General features: G+C 36.1%; 1 non-coding gene across 1 annotated transcript; it reads left to right on the forward strand.

The window, feature by feature from the left end:
• The first annotated feature begins 24,553 nt into the window (after positions 1-24,553).
• Positions 24,554-24,662, forward strand: LOC142866058 (U6 spliceosomal RNA). The gene has a single exon (XR_012916129.1). It is a non-coding gene; the product is annotated as a U6 spliceosomal RNA (small nuclear RNA).
• The last annotated feature ends 912 nt before the right edge of the window (positions 24,663-25,574 follow it).

The raw sequence follows: 25,574 nt of genomic DNA on the forward strand, positions 1-25,574 counted from the left end.
GAAAAACCATAACATTTTGCTAGGTTGTGTGTATAATGTGAATTCATGGCTCCCTCTCTCTAGTTTTTCCTATTTATTTAGTGTGGTTTTAATTTTAAGTAGGAGGGTTCTGAGATTAATCTTAATCAAAAGAGAATGTCAGATAAAATCTTTTTAATAAGGAAAGAATTTGAGAGTATTAAAAGAGGAAGACAAAATGAAAAACTCTATATGTGGAAGCAAAAAATGATTTATGGTAGCAATGAAGGAAAATAAACACAGATAGACCTGAATGAGATGAATGGTATGAATGACCTAATAGAGGGGCTGGCTATCCTAGGACTTTATGCTTATAAGCCTTCTGTACCAGATCCTAGAACTTGTGGAGGACAGAGGAAAAATTAGTATTTAAATCCAATATTATCTTATATCTCACCATAATGGCAAAAACTGTGAAGTGTAACAAAACAAGTGAAGGAGAGGATGTGGATCAAAGAGAGCTCTTATACATTGCTGGTATGAGTATAAATTGATACAACTTATTTGGAAAATGATTGGGTATAATGTCACAAAGCTGAACATGTGTACATTTTATAGTTCAGCAACCCCATGTATAGGTATATATAATTAAGGGAAACTCTCACATATATGCTCCAGAATATATATAAGATTCTTTATAGCAACAGTGTTTGCAATGGTAAGAAACAAACAAAATCCCAAAACTCAGAACATCCCAAGTGTCCACTGATAGGAGAATGAATAAACTAGATTGTGGTATATTCACAAAAGACTATCATACATTAGAAAAAATGAATTAGTTGAATTATAGCAAATACTGATTGGCTATTCACTGAACCTATTCTTTCTTCCTCCCAGCATACAGCTAAACTACATTTTCCAGTCTCCTTTGTATTCATGGGTGACCATGTGTGTCAGTTTGAATCCTCTGGGAAGTCAACACAAAGATGGAATTAAAAGTACAGGAATTTTACTGAGGATGAGCTCTGTGAACAACAAAGGACAGAGGGAACATGAGTAGGTAGGGAGAGCCTTCAGACCAGGTTGCTGTGACCCCTGTGAAAGGAGAGGGTAACAAAGGAAGAGTGGATACGGAAAACTTCAAACTGCAGTGCAGCTCTGAGAAAGTTTTGGCCATCTCAATGTTATAGGTCCAGCACAAAGATTGTACTGCCCATAGATGAATTCTGCTTTATGCAAAAATTTCCAGGCCCTAGTGTACTTTCTGTGCTCTGTCATTGGCTGATAACTGCCTGGGAAAAGCCTCACCTCAATTCAAATGTTGTGACAGACCCTGAAGATGCTGCAGCTGGAGGCTCTCAGCTTACTGCACTCCTCTGGCACCTTCTTCATTGGAGAGAGACCTAAAAAGTACACCTCCACGACTGTCACACCATGTGACCGAGCTTACAGAAATGGAACATGAGAGGAAATGATGTGCACGACTTCCAGATCTGACCCACAGAAATTTCCTATATGGATCCTCTATGTTTTTCCTCCCTCTGCAGATTGGGGAAAGATATATGTGGCAACATAGGAAGCCATATGTTGAAGACAGCATAGGACAAAAATGGAAGAATTCTAAGTTTCTGATTTACCACTTGGATGAGAGCCACCCACTATTAGAGCATGTACATTGTAGATGTTATGCAGGAGGGAAATGAATTTCTATTGAGTTGCAGTATTGAGATTTGAGGGCTTATCTATTATGACAGATAATTATACCCTAAATCATGCTTTTAGCAACTCATTAAATCACAGATGAATCTTGGAAATCTAATTTTGAGAGAAAAAAGATCTCTGAAGATAAAATACAATAAACTAAAATTTTATAGACTCAAAACCAAGTGAATCTAATAATATATTGCTTAAGAATCATATTTTCAGAGCCATGAAATGATTTTAAAAATGAATGATAGTGGTTAATTCTCAGGGGAGGGAGGGGGTTGGACTGAGAAGAACATATAGGTAGATGGGAAACGTGTGTAGTAAGATTAATCACAACTTCTAAGATAGTAATTATATCATCCTCTTTAATCTTTCTTTGCGTGGAAATACTTGTTAAAGGCAGAGGTTTCTTGTTAGATGGAGAATCCCTGCTATGGTTTCTTCAGAGCTATCAAGTATGCCTATCAAAAAGCTCTTATTCATTGGGGGAACAGTTGATGTTTTGAAGTAAATATATTTTTCTAAGGTATCAAGAAATCACCAAACTTAAGAGATACAAGCTGAAAATTCAAAATATTTTTTACACTCAAATATCATGTACAGATAATCAAATTGAATTTGAAAGTGGGATCGGTTAGGAATTGTGTTTGGCTGCAATACACAAACTGAAAAAATAATAGCTTAAACACAAAAGTATTTATTCTCTCACATTAAAGAAGTCTGAAATTTGAAAGTCCTTAAAAGTCAAGATGGGTCCTTGCATCATTCAGCAAAAAAAGGAGGAAAAAGAAAAATAAATAAAAATTAAAAAAGAAAGAAAAAATTTAAAAAAAAAAAAAAAAGTCAAGATGGCTGCCAGATCTCTATTATCTAACTTGCATTCCAGGTAGTAGAGAAGGCAAAGAACAGCCTTCTAGCAGCCTTCCCAAAAGTTCCAACCAACATTTGCACTTTTATTTCAGCAATGGGGCTAAGAATAAATTGTCTCTTCTTCAGGGTCACATGCCCAGCTAAAATTAAGGGTTCTACTAAAGGAAGAAGAGAATGTCTATTGGGAAACAACTAGAAGCCTCTGCCACTGAGTGTAAAAATATAAAAATGGGCCCCAAAATAAAAGGCATCTTGAGCAAAATTGACCATATACAAATCTCATGACCAAATCATTCTACTAGTCTATAGAGAAATTTTTGCAAATACACACTAGAAAGCATGTATAAGAATCTTTATAACAGCAATGTTCATAATATCAAAAAACTAGAGAACAACCAAATGTCATTAATAGTTGAATAGTTGAATAAATTGTGATATAGTCATATAATAAGATGCTATAGTGAAGTGGAAATCAACCACATATCTCAACAATATGGTAAGGAATAACAGAAACACATCCCAGCGGAATATAATGTTGGTTCCATTGATATAAAGTTCAAAAATTGGCAATATTAAGTCATGTTGAAGTATATACATGTAGGTAGTAACAAATATATATCTATAAAGAAAAGCAGGGGGATGATTAACACAAAAGTCCATGTTATGGGATTAATTGTGTTATGCAAAATTCACGTTGAACCCCTAACCCCCAGTAGCTCAGAATTTGACAGTATTTGGAGACAGGGCTTTTAAAGACGTAATTAAGTGAAAATGTGATCTTTAGGGGAGATCCTCATCCAATATAACAAGTGTCATTATAGGAAGGGGAGATTAAGACACTTACATGCACAGAAGGATGATCATGTGAAGACACAACAACACAGCTATCTGCAAGCCAAGAAGAAAAGCTTTCGAAGAAACCAAACCTGCTGACATACCTTGATCTCAGACTTCTAGCCTCTAGAACTGTGAGAGAATAAATTTCTGTTGTTTAAGCCACACATCCCATGGTATTTTTATTATGGCAGACTGAGTAAACTAATAAAGTCAGGATTATGGATTTATATGGCATTTGGGACAGAAGGATGCAATCAGGAAGAGCCATAGATGGATCTTCTAAGGGGATAATTTTCTATATTTTCATGTGGATGGTGGGTATGTAGGAATCTTAGTATTACTGTTATTTAAACTTTAAATATATTTTATATGTCGTCTTGTATGTATGGTATCTTTCACCATTTAAATATGGAGAGAAAGAAGGAAAAAGAAATATATGAAGATAGGCATTTAAGTAAAGGAAAATGATCAGAATTAGAGGCATTTGAACAAAAATCTGTATCATATAATTGCATTTTGGAAGGGACATTCAAACCATAGCACATGGTATTTGCAACATGGCACTTGAAATAAATTTTACAATTCTAAGCCAATCATATTATTCTTAAATTTGATTATAATAGGTGTTTACACATAACCTGTGTGAAGGGTGATACCAATTCTTTACATTAGAAACTAAATGAACATTGAATACTTGAATTGTTATCAGTTTAAATTTTCATAAAATATTTAATGAGATGTAATATTTTTAAAATGTTAAAATTTTTCAGCTTTAATATTTTTATTAAAATTTGTTAATTATTAATTATATTTTATATCTGGCTTTTAATCTTAGATAATTTTGGTATATAATTAGTGTAAATAGTATAAATAATTTTCACAAATTACATGAAAATATTGACTATAGTAATGTAATTAGGGATTTTGCTTGAAATAAAGACAAGAAAAACTTTTTATAAAATAAACAGAGTCATTAATAAAGTACATTTGTCTTTATCTTATTGCTTACCTAAATATCACCAATCCATCAACAGAACAACTGAACAGGCACAATAATGATTAAATTTACTAGTTTAGCCTTTTAAACATACAAACTTTTAAAATTTGCTATTACGAAGCTATATTTGCCAAGATAAGAGAATAGCATGCATGAGTGTATCTTAGTTTTTACCAGGTAACAAATTGATTTATAACTTTTAACTATTCAGAATGTGGTACATGTGGCTACATGTATATTTGTGCTCTTCATGCCACAAATATTATGAGCAGGCTTTCTGATTCCTCTCTTTTTCCTCAAGGAGTTTGGATTTCCTCCTAATTCTCTTTCCTTTTCTCTTGCTTAAATTCTTACTCCCTCTAATTTGCCAAGCAATTTATGTGTGCCTCAGTTTTCACCCTTAAACTTGCATACTCATTTCATTATGATCCTCAGAAAAACAAAGGGAGTCCCAGACAATAGGACCAATTCTCCTTAGAATGGGCTACCGTGTTTATTTTTGTACTAGAGAGTGATCTTCTTTAGAGGGCTTACCAGACAATCCTATGCCCCACTTTCTTTCTTCTTGCTTGCTCCCCATTTTCCCTCTGAGAATTAAGCAACTAAGTCATATTTCCTGACATCTTTTTGTGGCTGAGTTTGAGACCTCAGACAGTGGTATTTGAATTTTCTAAAATGTCCACATTCATAGGGGAAGTTTTAATATTAGAACTAAGAGATTTTTTAACAGAAATGCCTCATTTTCAAACAACATGTATATGAAATATTACAATTTTACAGTTTGAGTTGTGGATTTTGTTGCCAATAGCAAAAGAGAAGAAGCACAGAAAGGTGTTTTTTAAATCAGTGTATTAATTTATTTTACCAAAATACATCCAAATTCCTAATCCTAAAGCCATTCCTCAGGAAGCATTTGAAGTTTGTGCTTACCTTGTTTCCAGCTTTCAAGATCTCAGGGCTTAAGAGAAATAGCTGCTCTAAATTTTCTTTAAAGTACAGATTCAACCTTTCAACTACCAAACACCATTTATTTATTGCTTCTTTCCCCCACAGACTTGATGTTTTAAAAACAGTGTCTAGAAAACAAACTATATTTATTATAACATAATTTTCTTTTCTGTTTTTAGTTAATCACAAACATCTAGAACTACCAAACAAAGCTTTGGAACAGCATTAAGTAACTGTGATCCTACCCTGAAATGATGTTATTATAACAGAAGCAAAGTAAGACATCTTTTTTAATTATTCTGAACATTTCTATTGAAATGAATATGTTATTTCAGTTATGCCTTCTAAAAATATTGAAAATAGCCTGCAGATCTGGCTTGGTTCTACTGGATATTATGTCCCTTTACTTCTTGAAAAACCGTTAGTTGTTGACATAAAAAATGCTAGTCTGAGGCCAAACTTCTGGTTATGACCACATGAGGACACGGGCAAATCCTCTCTCTAAATAACAACTATGGAGCTGTACAAAACTGAGAAAAAAAATTTCAGTGCTCTGAAAATTGACCAAAGGCATATAATAATCTGAAGGGCATTATGCTTGAAATCCTGCTGAACTTTAGGTAAGAACTATTGGGGTCCATAGTGCTGTTGACTGTGGCTGCTCCCATCAAACTCCCCTGCTGTCTTCCCTAGCTCAGGTAATTGCAAGAGGTTCTGCCAGCTTCTCTGTTGCCATTAAAGGGGACTCACTCAATTTGGAGTGTTGGGTGCTGTCCATGCCCAACCATGTTGTCAAGAGAAGTGATGATTTCTGAGGTCCTATTCAGTGCTCAGAATAGGAGAAAGGCAAGTGAGGCATTCACCTTGGGTGCAAAATTTAAGAAGGTATCAAAAAACACATGAATCAAGATAAATAATATTTCAATGCAATATTTTTACAAATCAAAATTAACATAAAAAATCCATTGAACAAAATATCAAAATTTTAAAGAAAGATGAGTCACATCCCTGGTAATGGATCTACTACAGTTGTGGTGGGGGCAATCATATTTCTGGCTAAAGCATTTATCAGAGAAAAATGTATATTGGTTTTAGTTATATAAGTATTTAAAGCTATAAATTTTCCTCTGGTAAGTGCTTTAGCTATATCCATAGATTCTGTTAGAATTTAGGTCATGTTTTTGTTGTTATTTCCAAGAATTCTTCAATTTTTGTCTGTATTTTTCCTTTGATTATTCAGCAGGGTTTTTTTTTGTTTTTTTAATTTCCAAGTAAAATATATTTTTAATTTTTTAAATTAATTTCTAGTTTTATTGTACTGTGATTAGTGAATACTGTTTGTATTATTTCTATTCTTGGAATTTACTGAAGCTTTCTTTGTGGCCTAAGATCTAGCCATTTTTAATGAATGATTTATGTACACTTGAAGAAAGTATATTCTCTATTGTGTAAATTCAGAGTTTGCTATGATATACATTATGGTTTCCTACATTCTTATAAATTTTAGTCAACTTACTCTGTCTTAGACTGAGAGTTATGTATAGGTCTCCTATTATTAATGTGTATCTTTCATCTATTTTTCTTACATTGACATTATATATACACACACATATATACACATATACTCTTTTTGTATGTATGTGTGTATATATATATATATATACACATATATACAAATATACAGTATTTTACTAGGAAGTGTACTTTATTCCTTGTTTCTTTTTTCTTATATCATTCAATATTTAGAAAGGGTTATAATTTGGTATTTGTTGTTACTTTTATACTAATATCATTATACACACACATACATATACACATACACATTTTCCCTTTTTATGGATACACACTACTGGTTCCTTGCTATGAATACTCTTGAAATGTGTTAGTTGTATTTTCTTATCTTTTACCTTCCTACTAACCATCACCTTATATGAAGTATTATGCTTGTAATTCCAATTACTAATTGTGCTTCACAGAATAATGCCCTCCCCAAAGATGTCTGTGTCCCAATTCTAATACCTGTAAATATGTGACCTTACATAGCAAAAGGAACTTTGAATATGTGATTAAGTTAAGGACCATGAGATGAGATGATTATCCTGGATTATCCAGGTGAGCCCAATATAATCACAAGAGTCCTTATAAGTGGGAGGAAATAGGGTCAGAGTCAGATAAAGAGACAAGATGATGGAAGCAGAGGTTGGAGTGATGTGGCCACAAGCCAAGAAATGCAGGCAATCTCTGGAGGCTGGGAAAGGTAAGGAAATAGATTCTCTCCCAGAACCTTCAGAAGTAATGCAGCCTGGCCGGGGCATGGTGGCTCAAGCCTGTAATCCTAGCACTCTGGGAGGCCGAGGTGGGCAGATTGCTCGAGGTCAGGAGTTTGAAACCAGCCTGAGCAAGAGTGAGATCCCGTCTCTACTAAAAATAGAAAGAAATTAATTGACCAACTAAAAATATACATTAAAAATTTAGCCAGGCATGGTGGTGCATGCCTGTAGTCCCAGCTACTCAGGAGGCTGAGGCAGGAGGATTGCTTGAGCCCAGGAGTTTGAGGTTGCTGTGAGCTAGGCTGATGCCACGGCACTCACTCTAGCCTGGGCAACAGAGTGAGACTCTGTCTCTAAAAAAAAATTAAAATAAATAAAAATAAAAAATAAAAAAAAGAAGTAATGCAGCCCTGCAGATCCATTTTGGACTTCTGACTTCCATAACTGTAAGATAATAAATCTGAACTGCTTGAAGCCACTAAGCTTGTGGTTATAGTTATCGTAGCAACAGGAAAATAATATACTACTTACAAGGCAATCAGCAATTTTTTCTACTTCTGATATACTCTCTCTCTCGTCCATTATATTTTTTTTTAATTATTTTTTTTTATTTTGGCATATTATGGGGGTACAGATTTTAAGGTTTCAATAAATGCCCATTTCCCCCCCTCCCCCCAAAAGTCTGAGTCTCCATCATGACCATCCCCCAGATGGTGCACATCTCACTCACTATGTATGTATATACCCGCCCCCCTCCCCCCTCCCACCTGCCCAATACCCTATTACTGTAGCACCTATGTGTCCACTTAGGTGCTACTCAGTTAATACCAGTTTGCTGGAGAATATATCTGGTGTTTGTTTTCCAATTCTTGGGATACTTCACTTAGTAGTATGGGTTCAAGCTCTAACCAGGAAAATATAAGGTGTGCTATATCACCATTGTTTCCTAGAGCTGAATAGTACTCCATGGTGTGCATATACCACATTTTATTAATCCATTCTTTGATTGATGGGCACTTGGGCTGTTTCCACAGCCTTGCAATTATGAATTGTGCTGCTATAAACATTCGAGTGCAGGTGTCTTTTTTGTAGAGTGTCACTGGATCATTTGGGTAGATGCCCAGCAATGGGATTGCTGGATCAAATGGTAGATTCACTTGTATCGCTTTAAGGTATCTCCATATTGCTTTCCACAGAGGTTGAACTAGTTTGCAGTCCCACCAGCAGTGTAGGAGTGTTCCTCTCTCTCCACAACCACGCCAGCATTTATTGTTTGGAGATTTTTTGATAAAGGCCATTCTCACTGGGGTTAAGTGATATCTCATTGTGGTTTTGATTTGCATTTCCCTGATGATTAGAGATGTTGAGCATTTCTTTATATGTTTGTTGGCCATTCTTCTGTCTTCTTTAGAAAAATTTCTGTTCAAGTCCTTTGCCCACTTTTTAATGGGGTTATTTGATTTTTTCTTCCTAATTTTCGTGAGTTCTAAGTATATTCTAGTTATCAGTCCCTTATCGGATGCATAGGATGCAAAAATTTTCTCCCATTCTGTAGGTTGTCTGTTTACTTTCATGACTATTTCTTTGGCTGTGCAGAAGCTTTGTAGTTTGATCATGTCCCATTTATTTATTTTTGTTGCTGCTGTGATTGCCTTTGGGGACTTCTTCATAAACTCTTTGCCCAGGCCGATGTCTAGGAGAGTGTTTCCAACTTTTTCCTCTAGAGTTCTAATAGTTTCATATCTTAGGTTTAAGTCTGTTATCCAGCGTGAGTTGGTTTTTGTGAGAGGTGAAAGGTGTGGGTCCTGTTTTAGCCTTCTACAGGTGGCTATCCAGTTTTCCCAGCACCATTTATTGAAGAGGGATTCTTTTCCTCAGCGTATGTTTTTGTCTGCTTTGTCAAAGATGAGACGGCTATATGAGGATGGTTTTATATCAGGATTCTCACATCTGTTCCACTGGTCAATATTCCTGTTTTTGTGCCAATACCATATTGTTTTAATTACTACAGCTTTGTAGTATAGTTTAATATCTGGCATATTAATGCCTCCCATTTTGTTTTTGTTGCCTAGAATTGCTCTTGATATTCGGGGTCTTCTTTGGTTCCATACGAAGCATAAAATTATTTTTTCTATATCTGTGAAGAATGCTGATGGGATTTTAATAGGTATTGCATTGAATCTGTAGATCAGTTTGGGTAGTATAGACATTTTGACGATATTGAGTCTGCCGATCCACGAGCATGGTATGGATTTCCATCTGTTTACATCCTCTGCTATTTCCTTCCTCAGTGTTTCATAGTTCTCCCTGTAGAGGTCTTTTACCTCTTTGGTTAAATATATTCCTAGGTACTTTAATTTCTTTGTTGCTATTGTGAAGGGAATTGAGTCTTTGATTTGGTTCTCAATTAGATTGTTGTTGGCGTATATGAATGCCTCTGATTTCTGTGTATTAATTTTGTATCCTGAGACTTTACTAAATTCATTGATCAGTTCCAGGAGTTTCTTGGTTGAATCCTTGGGGTTTTCTAGATACAATATCATATCATCAGCAAACAGTGAAAGTTTGATCTCTTCTGCCCCTATTTGGATACCTTTGATTTCATTTTCCTGTCTGATTGCTGTAGCCAAGACTTCCAGCACTATGTTGAATAGAAGTGGAGATAGTGGGCAGCCTTGTCTGGTTCCAGTTCTAAGTGGGAATGATTTCAGTCTTTCCCCATTCAGTATGATGTTGGCTACGGGTCTGTCATATATGGCTTGTATCATTTTTAGGTATGTCCCTTCTATGCCTATTTTCTTAAGTGTTCGTATCATGAAAGGGTGTTGAATTTTGTCAAAAGCTTTTTCTGCATCTATTGAAAGAATCATGTGGTCTTTGTTTTTGCTTCTGTTGATGTGGTGAATTGCATTTATAGATTTACGTATGTTGAACCATCCCTGCATCCCTGGGATGAAGCCCACTTGGTCGTGGTGGATTATTTTTTTGATAAGTGTCTGGATTCGGTTAGCTAAGATTTTGTTGAAAATTTTTGCATGTATATTCATTAGGGATATTGGTCTGTAGTTTTCTTTCTTTGTTGCATCCTTTCCTGGTTTTGGTATCAGAGTAATATTCCCTTCATAAAAGGTGTCGGGGAGGTTTCCGTTCTTCTCGATGTTGTGGAATAGTTTCTGCAAGATAGGTACTAGTTCTTCTTTGTAAGTATGGTAAAATTCAGGTGTGAAGCCATCTGGACCGGGACTTTTCTTTTTAGGGAGATTTTTAATTGCTGTTTCTATTTCAGCTGTTGAGATTGGTCTGTTCAGGGAATCTATTTCTTCCTGGTTGAGCCTAGGGAGGCTGTGTGTTTCTAGAAAATGTCCATTTCCTCCACATTATCCAGTTTGTGTGCATAAAGATTTTTGTAGTATTCATAAATTGTATCTTGTATCTCTTTGGGATCAGTTGTGATATCTCCTTTTTCATTCCTGATGGAGCTTATTAGAGATTTCTCTTTTCTGCTTTTCGTTAGCTTAGCCAATGGCGTGTCAATTTTGTTTATTTTTTCAAAGAACCAACTTTTTGTTTTATTAATCTCCTGAATAGCTTTCCTGTTTTCAATTTCGTTTAGTTCTGATTTGATCTTGTTGATTTCACTTCTTCTGCTGGGTTTGGGGTTGGTCTGTTCTTCTTTTTCCAGCTCTTTGAGTCGTTTCATTAGATTGTCTATTTGTGATCTTCTTGCCTTTTGGTTATAGGCATTTATGGAGATAAACTTTCCTCTCAGAACTGCTTTAGCTGTGTCCCAGAGGAGTTGATAACTTGTCTCTCCATTGTCGTTTTCTTCATAGAAGTTTTTTATTTCCGTCTTGATTTCTTCATTTACGAAGTAATCATTTAGTAGGAGGTTGTTTAATTTCCACGTTTTTGTGTAGAAATGTGAGTTTCTGTTAGGGTTGATTTCTAGTTTTATTCCACTGTGATCTGAGAAAGTACATGGTATGATTTCTATTTTTTTAAATTTCTTGAGATTTTCTTTGTGTCCTAGGATATGGTCAATCTTAGAGAATGTCCCGTGAGCTGATGAGAAGAACGTATATTCAGTGGATTTTGGGTAGAATGTTCTGTAGATGTCTGTCAGACCCAATTGTTCTAGAGTTTTGTTTAAGTCCATTATTTCTTTATTAATTTTCTGTTTGGAGGATCTGTCTTGTGCCGTCAGTGGGGTGTTGAAATCTCCGGCGATTATGGAGTTGCTATTAATCCATTTGCTTAGCTCCAGTAAGGTTTGCTTTATGAATCTGGGTGCACCTAAGTTGGGTGCATATATATTTAAAATTGTTATCTCCTCTTGTTGGACTGTGCCCTTCACCATTATATAATGACCCTCTTTGTCTTGTACTACTTTTGTTGGTTTAAAAACTAAATCGTCTGAAATTAGAACTGCCACACCAGCCTTCTTTTGGTTTCTATTTGCTTGGAATATTGATCTCCACCCTTTTATTTTTAGTCTATGTGCATCCTTGCAGGTTAAATGTGTTTCCTGAAGACAGCATATACTTGGCCTGTATTTTCTTATCCATTCAGCCAGCCTATGTCTCTTGAGTGGAGAGTTTAAGCCATTCACATTTATTGAGAGAACTGATAGGTAAGGTAGATTACTGATCATTCTGTTGGGTTGGATGTTGTTGCTATGATTTCTGTCTTGAGCCATTGTAATATCTGGCCTTTAATATCTTTGGGTTTTGGTTGTTTTTATATTCGTGGGTTATTATTATGATGTTCCGTGCGTAACGCTGTTTTAAGTACTTCTTGTAGGGCTGGTCTTGTCTTGGTGAATTCTCTGAGCCTTTGCTTGTCTGAGAATGTTTTTATTTCTCCTTCATATACGAAGCTTAGTTTTGCAGGGAATAATATTCTAGGCTGGGCTTTGTTTTGTTTCAAAAGAGTGAGAATGGGGCCCCAGTCTCTCCTTGCTTGTAAAGTCTCATTAGAGAAGTCTGATGTTATTCGAATTGGCTTTCCCTTGTATGTCACTTGCTTCTTTTGTCCTACAGCTCTTAGAAGGGCCTCTTTAGTTGATACTTTGGTCAGTCTGATGACTGCATGACGTGACGTCTTCCTGTTTGCATTGAATCTCCCAGGGGTCCTCTGGGCTTCTTGAACTTGTATATCGAGATTTTGAGCAAGGCCTGGGAAATTTTCCTCTATTATATCTTCAAAAAGCTTGTCCAGCCCTTGAGTGTTGTCTTCCTCCCCTTCGGCTAAACCTATGACCCTCACGTTAGGTTTTTTCACATAATCCTACAGCTCTTGTAGGCTTTGGTCTTTTCTCTTGTTTCTCTGCTGTATTTCTGTGACTGATTTATTTAATTGGAATGTGTTATCTTCAAGCTCTGAGATTCTTTCTTCTGCTTGATCTACCCTGTTCTTGAGACTTTCCACAGTATTTTGTATTTCTCTGAGTTGATTCTTCATCTCCAGGACTTCGGTTAAAGTTTTCTTCACTGTGTCAATCTCTTTGTTGAAACTTTGTTCCATTTCTTGGAGGTTTTTTGTGTTTTCTTGGTGTTGGTTAATGAGTTGTTGTTGCAGCTGGGTGAGTGTTCTTATGATCCACATACGAAATTCCTTTTCTGTCATATTGGTTGCCTGATTTTGGTCGGTGTCCGTTTCTAGGGGGCTGGTGCTCCTCCTTGGGGGTGTGTTTTCCGTTTGGTTCTTCATATTTCCTGAGTTCTTTCGCTGACTTCTTCCCATGTCGATCAGTTGTTGTTTCTTTCCTTAGGTTATTGTTTGGGTATTCACACACCTTGTTTAGTTTCTGAGGCGTTAGGTGGTGCCTGTGGGTGAAATTGGACCACTCCCTGTATATTGAGTCAATGGATGCCGTGGAAAGGCTGTGCAAGATGCCGCCCCTGTCAGTAGGTGGCCTTTGCTTGGAGGAACAGGCTATGGTGTTGATTTTGAGTCCTGTTATCAGCTCTCGTTCTGGGCGGAGCTGGGTTGGGTAAGCCTGCCCTCAGGCCGTTAGCAGGGGTCAAAGTTCTGTTCTCAGCTTACAGGGAAAGCTGTCAGGGCAGGGCTGGAATGGTCCCGCTCAGCCAGAAAGTCTGGAGGTGGGGGTGGGGCTGTCTGAGACCCGCAGTCTGCAGCAGGCCTCGCTTCTTTCCACCCTCCCCAACTCTGCAGCTACTCCTGGGCCTCTGCCAGCAGGCCAGACCACAAGCCACCAGGCCTCCCCGGACTGTGGTGCCGGCGGGGAGGTTCCCTGCACAGGAACGCCACCTGGGTTGGGCCCACGGCCTCCTCCTGGGAGGAGGGTTGCCCTCTAGGACGCCGATCCGCCCCTGGAGGCACACAGCCCTCAGTAGGCTGTTCGCGTATAATCCTTCTGTGCCCGGGGCAATGCTAGCCCTCGGTGCAGGGGATCTGGTCTGCAGGTCCGACCTCTGGGTCCCAGAGTTCAAACTGTATTCCCACCAGGGAGAGGATTTCCGGTCCTAATTCACCCACAGGGAGCCCAAGCTGGATCTATGTCTCTCAGCCTCTGAGTCGGCACCGTTTTCCTGGGAACACGGTGCCAGCAGCACCTGGGAGGGCGGGCGGGGTCCCAAACGGGAAGGTCCCGTTCCCTGGAGGTGCCTCCGGCTGGTGGCTGTATTGTCTCTCTGGGCAACCGCGGGTAGGGTCGGCGGAGGGGAGGAGGAGGCAATATGGCGCCTGCCGCGAGGCTCGGGTCCGTGCACACGGAGGTGCCCGGAGGAAGTTGGGAACCTGGTGCCACGTCTGCTACAGGCTCACCGTTGGCAAGCGGCGGCAGTCTCTGGGCTGATGTCCGCAGGTCTCTCCACCCGCTGGGGAGCCCGCCAGCAGTCCCGAATGCAGGGGAGGGGAAACAGCAATTCCACCTACCCTTGCCACTGGTCTCCGGGCTGCTCCGGTGGTCTCAGCCTCCAGTTCTCCTCCGCAGCCTCCTCCCGTGGAGTCTCCCGGGGTCTCAGGTACCCCTCCTTCCGGCCCTTGTCCGCTGTATGCTCGTCTTCTTGCTTCTTTCCTCTAGTTTCTGCTAGAATTGGTCTTTTCTGTAGAGACCCTCTGTCTGGCGGTGTTATTCGTCCGCCATCTTGCTCCGCCCCCCCATTATATTTTAATATATAAGTATTTGTATTATTTCCTCCTATATATATCATTCAGACTCAAATCTACAGGAAATTATATATTTGATGCTCAAAATCAGTCCTTTTGCTACTGTCTTGTCATTTTGGGTTTCTAAAATTAATTTGCTAGTAGATATCTCAGAAAGTGTTCATTGGAACAATATTTCCTGAAATCATCCATGCTCATAACATCTCTGTAGACTTTACCTTGAAAGACAGCTTTGCTGAATATAAAATCCTTGGCCCATATCTTCTTTCAGTATTTTAAATATGTTACTCTACTGTCATTTGACTTAGACCTTAGTATGAAAAAGTCTAATGGAAATCTGATTTCTTCCCTATAAAAAGGCCTTGATCTTTTTGCACAAGAATAAAATTCAAAGCTTGGCATGGTGGCTCATGCCTATAATCCTACCATTCTGGGAGGCTGAGGCAGGAGGATCGCTTGAGGTCAGGAGTTTGAGACCAGCCTGAGCAAGGGTGAGACCCTGTATCTACAAAAAATAGAAAAATTAGCCATACATCATGGCATATATCTATAGTATAGATACTTGGGAAGCTAAGGCAGGAGGATTGCTTATAGGAGTTTGAGGTTACAGTGAGCTATGATGATGCTACTGCACTCTAGCCAGGGTAGAATGAGATCCTGTCTCCAAAAAAAGAGAAAAGCATAAATTTCAAAGAGATCAGAGATTTAAATATAGAATATTAAATTATGTAAGTACTGAATAAAATTAATGAATTTCTTTATAACCTGAGAGTGGAAAAAACATTCTTAATTATAATTTAAAATCCACAAGCAGTGAAAGAAAAGACTAAAACATTTTATTACATTAAAATTTTTTGCATGGCAAAAAAAAAATCATTAAGCAAAATCATAAGAGAAACCTGAGAAAATATATTTGCAATGCATGCCATTTAACAAAGAGATATAAAATGAGATGGTCTAATATACAAAATGATCCCAAAAATAAAGCATAAGAAGGTCAACAATATGAAAAATAAATAGACAAAAGATATGACTTTAAGCTCACAAAGGAAATAATAAATGGATTTTTAAATATGTGAATAATTGCTCTATATTGCTTACTATATAAGAATGGCTAATTAAAACTACACTGAGATGTGACTTCTCATGTACTAGTTGACAAAAATCCAAAAGTTTAACAACATACTCCATTGGTAAAGCTATAGGAAAATGATCATAATCATACCTCACTGGAGGTGAATTGGACAACATCTAAAAAATTTACATTTATATATATTTCATGTCTCAGAGATAGCACTTCTGCCCCAGAGATACACTATCAGATACCTGAAATCACTTATGAATAGTTATTCTTTACAACATTATTTGTGTTAGAAAAAGAGCAAACATAACCCACATCTCTATCATTAGGGAACTGATTTACTAACTGGAATACTATATAGCCATAAAATGAATGCAGAAAATCATTTTACACTGATATGGAAGTTTTCTCAATTTTTAGTTACAACCAGCATCTGTAGTATGCTACATTTTGTGTAAGAAATGAAGAAAATGGCAATGTAAGTATACATATATGTGTATATTTTCACCTCTGCCAGAAAAAAACAATTGTGAGGGTAAAACAAAACTAATAAAAATGGTTACCTTTAGTAAGAATAAAATAAATGGTCCTCTCAATAGATGCAGAAAAAGTATTCAACAAATTCAGCACCATTTTATAAGAATGCTTTACAAAAAAGGCATAGATTACCTCAAAATGATAAAAGTAATATATGACAAACTCACAGCCAACATTATACTGACCAGGGAAAAATTGAAAGCACTCCTAGTTAGAACTGGAACCATACAGGATTGCTCTCATCACCACTTCTATTCAACATAGTGCTAGAAGTCCTAGCCCAAGCAATCAGACATGAGGAGGAAATCAAGGGCATCCAAATGGGGCAGAAGAAGCAAAACTATTGTTCTTTGCTGACAATATGATCTTATATCTATAAAACTCCAAAGATTCTGCCGTGAGACTACCAGAATTGATAAATTCAGCAAAGTCTCAGGTTACAAAATGAATGTATACAAAACATTAGCATTCATATAAGCCAATGATAGTCAAACTGAGAACCACATCAATGACTCAATAACTTTAATAATAGCAACAAAGAAAATAAAATACCTAGAAATATATTTAACTAAGGACATAAAAGACCTCTGTGAGGAGAACTACGAAACACTGATGAAAGAAATAGAAGAAGCTGTAAACAGATGGAATACCACACCATGCTCATGGATTGGCAGAATCCATGGCTAAAATGTCCAACTACCCAAAGTGATCTACAGATTTAATGCAATCCCTGTTAATATGCAATCATCATCTTTTGCAGATCTAGAAAAAATAATTCTATGCTTTGTATGGACTCGAGAAAACCTCATATAGTTAAAGCAATCTTAAGCAAAAAGAGTAAATTGGGGAGCATCAATTTGCCAGACTTCAAGCTATACCACAAGAGTATAGTAACCAAAACAGCATGCTACTAACACAAGAAGATAGACACAGACCAATGGAACTGAACTGAGAACCTAGATATAAAACCATCCTCATATAGCCATCTGATCTTTGGCAAAATAGACAACATACTCTGGGGAAAAGAACCCTATTCAATAAATGGTCCTGGGAAAATTGGATAGCCACATGTAGAAGACTGAAACAGGATCCATACCTCTTACCTCTCAGAAAAATCAACTCACTGTAGATAACAGACTTAAACCTAAGACATGAAACCATAAGAATTCTAGAAGAAAATGTTGGAAAACTCTTATAGACATCAGCCCAGGCAAAGAATTTATGAAGAAGACCCCCAAAACAATATCACAATATCACAGTATCACAATATCACAGTATCAACAAAAATAAATAAATGGGACATGACCAAATTAAAAGGCTTCTGTACATCCAAAGAAACTATCAATACAGCAAATAAACAATGTATAGAATTGGAGAAAATATTTGCATGCGATTTGTCTGATAAAGGGCTGATAACTAGAACCTATATAGAACTCAGAAAAATCAGCAAGAAAAAAATCAAACGACTCCATTAAAAAGTGGGCAAAAGATATAAGGAGAAACTTTTCAAAAGAAGACAGAATAATGGCCAAGAAACATGAAAAAATGCTCAACATCTCTAATCATCTTGGAAATGAAAATCAAAACCACAATGAGATATCACTCAACTCCAGGGAGAATGGCTTTTATCAAAAAGTCCCCAAACAACAAATGTTGGCATGGATACAGAGAGATAGGAACACTCATACACTGCTGGTTTGACTGCAAAGTAGTACAACCTCTACAGAAAGTAGTATGGATATACTTCAAAGAACTAAAAGTAGACCTACCATTTGATCCAGCAATCTCACTACTGGGTATTTATCCAAAGGAAAAAGAGGACATTCTATAAAAAGACATCTGCACCTAATGTTTACAGCAGCACAATTCACAATTGCAAAGATGTGGGCACAGCCCAAGTGCTCATCAATACATGAATCAGTTAATAAAATGTGGTATATGTATGTCATGGATTACTACTCAGCCATATAAAAAATGATGAACTACCTGTTGTATTATCCTGGATGGAGCTGGAGCCCATTCTTCTAAGTGAAGTATCACAAGAATGGAAAAATAAAAGCAAAATTATAAAATCTAACCAAAATATTATATATAAAAAAAACATTTATCTGGTGTCAGGCAAGTGGGAGGAGGGGGTGAGTTTATATATATATTTTTTAAGTGCATTGTGCATTGTTGGGGGCATGGACATGCTTGAAGCTCTGACTTGAGGGGAGAGGGAAGGCAATAGCAATGTATGTAACCTTAACATCTGTACCCCCTTATTATGCTGAAATAAAAATTAAAAAAAGAATGGAAAAATAAATACCACATGTACTCACCATTAAATTAGTACTAATTGATCATCACTAATGTGCACACATGGAACACATAGGGTGTCAGGCTAGTGGGAGGGGTGAAGAGGGGATGGGTAAATCCACACCAAATAGATGTGGTGTGTACTCTCTGGAGGATTGGCACACTTGTTGGGTGGTGCAAAGGCAATTATGTAGCCAAAGTGTTTATACCCCCGTAATACTCTGAAATATTTTTTTAAAAAATATGTGGTACATGGAGGAGTGAATAAAGACACTTTCATGAATATGCCTCATTACATAGTTTTGACTTTGGACTCCTGTAATTGTTTTATATGTTCAAATATTAAATACAAAAAGAAAGAAGCAATATCTAAAAATTCTAAATAATAGAAAATAAATTAACCTAATTGCATATCAAGTTGGTGATATAATCAAAAAGAAAACAATTATTTCAAGTGACTTTAAAACCTGGCACTTTAACTGTATGTCTTTAGTGGAATACATTCTCAAGAAAAATAAAGCTGCAAAGAAATCGTAAAACTAATTCATTAGCCAAATTGTTAGTAATAGTATCATTTTGAATCCATTTTAAATAGTGTAAGTAATGTAAATAAGTAATTTCGGGAATATTGTAAAAGAAAAGAGATTCAAGTATTAAATCAAATAATTTAAATAAAAATATAATGTCAAATTGGAATTGAAATTATTAACATGAGGTCATTATTCTGTTCTTTTGCAGGTACATATGTCTTAGCTCTGTCTACTGAAAAGATCCAGAAGCAATAAAAGTTCAACATCAGTGAGCACAACTAAGCATCCAGATTGTGGTCTTTAAATATCATTCCTCACCAAAGTAAATGAGGGCTCCTTAGAGTCTCTTTCCAAGTGTGAGTCATAAAATATACAAACTTTCTTGATGGGTAGGAAAAAAAAATCTAAAAATAGAAAATATACAAACTTCTTGTGCCAAAAGGAAAAAAGCTATCAAAGACTAAAAGGGCCTGGCATGATGACTCATGCCTATAATCCCAGCACTTTGGGAGACCAAGGTGGGAGGATCCTTGAGGCAAGGAGTTCAAGACTAGCCTGAGCAACATCGTGAGACCCCATCTCTACAAAAGAATATAAAAATATATTAGCAGGGTGTGGTGGAACTCACCTGTAGTCCCAGCTACTCAGGAGGCTGAGGCAGGAGGATCACATGAGCCCAGGAGCTTGAGGTTGCAGTGAGCTATGATGATACCACTGCACTCTAGCCTGGGTGACAGAGAAAGACCTGTTTCAAAAAATAAATAAATAAAAGAGTAAAAGGTAGTGCAAGAAGAGACAAGAACCAACACAAAGGGCTTTTATTGGCCAAAATGAGACAATATGAGTATCAAATCGAATAATAAATACAATTGATAGAATATATTGAATATGTTAAGTATTGTGTGTCTGATGATATTCAAAAGTAAATAAGAGAAGGAAATAACCATGATTGGAAAAATAGGAAGGAAATAAAAGCATAAGCTCTTTGTCAAAATTGGCAAATAAATGAATAAATAAGTATTTACTCTGCCTTTCCTTTATGAACCATTTTTTTACAGTAACCAATTAGAAAATAACTACTTTACAATCCCTAATTAAACAATAGATTCTTTAGTTATTATCTATGGATGAAACCATTTGATGAAAATTTGAGGGAAAGATTGACAATGGAGAGAGCAGGCTATCGGTAACTAAATTCACTGATGAATTGTAGCATTATTAACAGTAAGACGATTTATTCCATGGAACTTCTGAGGTGGTATGCAATGTCAAGCACACAGCCTCTCCTATAAAAGACATTTTACCAACAATGTTGAAGCTGAATCTAATCAAGCCTCTAGTACTAAGTCCCACTTACCAAAATACAAACCATATAGAAGAACAAATTAAGTGACATAGCAATGAGCACTCTGTAGAATTGATAATGTGGACTATTCTACAGGAAAATGGGCCTGACTTCTGCAAATGGGCTGGGGAAAAAAAGAGGCAGGGGAGAGGAAGAATGGGAGGGAGGACTCAGTCACATTAAAAGAAATCTAAGAGAAATAACATCCCATGGCAATGTGTTGACTTTGCTTCGGTTCTACTTCAAATAAACCAATGTAAAAGAACAATTTGAGACCATTAAGGAAATTTGGATATGGACTGTGTATTAGTTGACACCAAAGAATTATTGTTAATTTTGGTAGGAGTGATAATGATATTGTGATTATTTAAGAAAATGTACATAATTTTTAGAGATGCATACTGAAATATGTAGAGGTAAAAATGACATTATATCTGGGATTTGTTTTAAACCACTTTAGCCAAGGCAAAAATGGACAAACATAAAATGATTAGATAAAGTGAATATGGCAAAATCTTGGCAGCCATTTAATCTTCGTGAAGGGAGTATAGGCATTTATTGTGTTATTCTAACTACTTTTGTGTATGTTTGAATTTTTCATTACAGACTCTTTTAAAGTATTCAATTCCCCGTAGGAAAGTAAGCCAAATCAATATGTGTTAGGGCTTTGATTATGAAATTAAGTCAGACAGGGTCCAGCATGGTCACAGAAAACAAGGTTCCCTACTGTTTAAGCACTCTTTATAAACCATATGGCAGTTTCAGTAAAATTATATGAAACAATTATATGAAAAATAGTAATCTGTAGAATGATCTCCTTTTAATAAAATTATTTCTATTCACCTACCTACCTATTTAGCTATCTATCTACCCATACACAATAATGTTTTGATGACTTTCTGGTGTTTATTTAATGTTAATTATGAAAATTTCTGAGTGCAGGATGTGGGGTGACTTTTTACTTTCTTCTCAAATTCTGTATCATAGCCATAATGACAGTCATTATTTTTTAAATTGCTGGCCATGAGCCACTAAAATGATTTCGTAATTCACTAATGGAGCACAACCCACAGTGTGAAAAATACTGCATTAGAGTAACTGAATATATAACATTTAATTCCTAGAATGATGAAGTGAATAATCTAATTGAAAAGATGAATACTTAATTTGGGATGCACATTATAAAAGACATGTGGTATAGGGTTAAATGAATATTCCATATTAGGGTTAGAAGGTATTAGAGAAGAGCAAAAATCACTGTAAACACGTGGTCAGCAATTATTTAATGGTGTAGTAGAGTCAAGGAATATGGGTGATATATACATGACCAGAAAGGGATAGCGAATAATGTTTCTGGTAAGGTTATGAAGGGAAGCTACATGAGCACGGACATGGAAAAACATAAGTGATGTGCACTTGGATAGTGATATAAATCTATTTGGCCTGGAATCACACAAAAGATAACAAAGGAATGATCTTTTTACCACAAAGATTTTAAAATACTATTCCTAGATTTATCAGTTTCCTCCAATGTGATTGAATTCGAATTTTATTTACTCCTCAAACGCTAACAACAATAATGATAACCTTCTACTAGCTTTGCTAGAATACTTTTATGATCAAAAGAAAAGACCATTTCAGGATATATGAAGGGCCTTGGGACTTTTTCATTATTGGCTTCCTGGGAAGTTCAGATATACTGATCTTCTTTAGTCCTGTATCCTTCTTAACAAAAAGTTTAAAGGTTACTGTACGTTTTGCACACTACTCATATACTGACTTGATTCAAGATGGTACTTTTTTAATAATCTTTATCCTACAAAGATGACTCTCTGTGGTCCCAGTGGAAACACTAGAGGCCTCAGGATTATTTCTAACAATAATAGCATAGCTGGGCTTTTTTGCTCAGAAATGCATCACATGCAACAGAAAAATAATCTTTTTCTTTGAACCCTCACTTTACCCTCACTGACTTCCTGAAAGGATCCAATATCACTGTAATGTAAATAAGGAAAATTTAATGTTTGTGGGTTTCAAGTAAGTGTAAACAGAAGTAATCTGTTTTTAAAAAATATAATCTGCTCTTTTTTTCTCCCTTAATTGAATTAAACACTACTCCCTATGCAAATTTAGATTCTAGGAAGGATTTCATGATGCCCTAGAATAGTACTCTTTGGTCAATTATTTAGTTATAAATATCCTTTAAACTTAGAGGACATATCATCTTCTCCAAATGTGGTCCCCAAGCCCTGGGCCACGGACTAATACCAGTCCATGGCCTGTTAGGGACCAGGCTGCAGAGTTCCACTGCTCCCCGACCCATCCGTGGAAAAACTGTCTTCCACAAAACTTAGGAAGCGAGGGAGGACAAACAGAAGGAAGTTAGTGTCAGGCAAAGTGAGCCAGGTTTCATCTGTATTTATAGCCACTCCCCATTGATTTCATCACTGCCTGAGCTCCACCTCCACCCCCCACCCCATCTGTGGAAAAATTGTTTTCCATGAAACTGGTCCCTAGTGTCAAAAGGATTGGGGATTGCTGTTTTACAATATATGAAAATGTTAGAAATGTTAAAGAGAATAATTAAAATAATACATAAACAGAGCTACTGTACATATATTAAAATAAATTTTCTGCATAAAACTACAAAGGTAAACTTCTTTCCTTATATAGTATTTTATTAATTAAATGAATAAGATATTCTGGTTATGGAGGCAGACAACAATTCTAATATTGGCAAGAAAATCATCAACAAAAACTAACATCCTTAGTTTGGTGATTTAAGCAAGAAATAATAAAAGAAAAATAATCAATAGAAATAAACCAATGGAAATAAAATTTTGATAGAACTACACAACAAAAGAGAAATATAATTCACCCTGAATAAAACTGGGTTTTTTTATTTGTATTCCTTTCCTAATTTTCCATTGATTAGGTACTTTATCTTACTTGCTGTTGCAGAGTAGAATAAATCAGATTCATTTTTATGTTTACAGTGATAAGGATATCTTCTCTTACTTTCTTATAATAAAATATTAGAAGAAAATACGAGGACTTGGAAAAAAGTCCTAATATCACACCCATTTATTTATTCAACAATAATTTACTAACCATCAGCCTTCAAGAAGCTTTCTAGAGAAGGAGACCGATGGGTCATGAGGCCCACACAATCCCATGCTTGCTATAAGTAATACCAGAGCTTAAATATAGGTTATTGTCCAACCTTTGAGCTAGGCACCTATCTGGTATACAAAAAAAAATCACAGAGAATTTATGTATTATCTATACTGATTTTTTTAACCTATGAACACAATATATCTCTCTGCTTATTTAAGTCTACCTTAATTTCTCTAAGCAATACTTTCTATATATCATAACAAAAACCTTGAACATGTTTTAAAGTTATCCCTGGGTACTTATTTTTGATGCTATTTTAAATTCATTTTAATGTTATTTTATGATGATATATTCTTAGATATGAGAGTGTAATGGATTTTTGGATATTGACCTTATATCTTTTGATCTTCTTAAGCTCATTTATTAATTCCAGTACCTTTTTTGTAGATTCTTCAGTATTTTCTTTGTAGATGATCATTTCACATTAGAATTTTAAAAAGTGCTTTTCCTTTCCAACCAGTGTCCATTTCATTTCATTTTTCTGTCTTATTGCACTGGTCAGAGTCTTTTGCACAGTATTGAATAAAGAGAGAGAAGACATTCTTGCCTAATTTCTAATCACAAGGTGAAACTCTTCAATCAATCACCAATAAATATCATGTTAGCTGTGTACTGCAGATGCTCTTTATCAGGTTGGGGGAAGTCCCATTATACTTTTAGTTTGCTAAGATCTTTTTACCATGAATGGATGTTGAATTTTTGTCAAATGCTTTTTCTGCATCTATTGAGATGAGTATATGCTTTTTCTTCTTTTTATATTGTCAATATGGTGAATTATATTGATTGATATTTTTGTTAACAAATTTGCTTTCTTAGGGTATGCCTCAATTGGACATGATGTACTATCCTTTAAAAATATTGCTTTATTTGCACTCAGTTCAGCAGCATATATACTAATATTGAAATGATACAGAAAAGATTGGAATGGCCCCTGTACAAGGGTGACACACTAATTTGTGAAGCATTCTATATTTTTATAAGAAATATGAGATTATGTAAAGAGGCCAAATATAAGAATTATAGGCATCCTTGAGGGTGACTAAGAAAGCACACAAGGGTTGGAAAATTTATTTGAGGGAATAATTGAGGAAAACATCCCTGGTCTTACTAGAAATTTAGATATACAGGTACAAGAAGCTCTATGAATGCCTGGGAGATTTAGTGCAAAGATGCAATCACCACAAACATACTCATCAGACTAGCCAAAGTTAACATGAATAAGGAACTCTCACAAGTTCAAGCTACAAGGTAAAAACATCAGGTAACTTACAAAGGAAAACCCATCAGGCTAGCTGCAGACTTCTCAACTGAGACCTTAGGAGGCAGGGGGATTAGAGCCCAATCTTTAGCTTCTTAAACAAAAAAATGGCCAGCCTAGAATTTTGTATCCTGCAAAACTAAGTTCCTTATATGAGGGAGAAAAAAAAGACTTTTTCAGACAAGCAAACACTGAGGGAATTTGTCAAGACCAGACCTGCCCTGCAGGAAGTACTCAGATCTGCATTATACATTGATCAGCACATTAGAAAACCCTACAGTGTAAAATCACCCAAAAGCTAAAGTTCAGAGCCCATGTAAAATAATGGCTCCAGAGATAAAACAAAGCAATAAGTTTGTATGGAACAGGATGAACAGAAAGGCATCCCAATTATCAATTCTTTCAAGAAATGTGAACAGCTTGAATTTCCTACTCAAAAGACACAGACTAGCTGAATGAATAAAAAAATACAAGCTAAGTATCTGCTGTATCCAGGAAACATATATAACCCACAAGCACTCATTCAAACTCAAGGTGAAGGGATGGAAAAAATGTTCAATGCAAATGGAAATCAAAAGAAAGCAGATGTGAGCAATTCTCATATCAGATAACAGACTTCAAATCAACAAT

The sequence above is a fragment of the Microcebus murinus genome, chromosome X, assembly GCF_040939455.1.
Source record: "Microcebus murinus isolate Inina chromosome X, M.murinus_Inina_mat1.0, whole genome shotgun sequence".
Lineage (NCBI taxonomy): Eukaryota > Metazoa > Chordata > Mammalia > Primates > Cheirogaleidae > Microcebus > Microcebus murinus.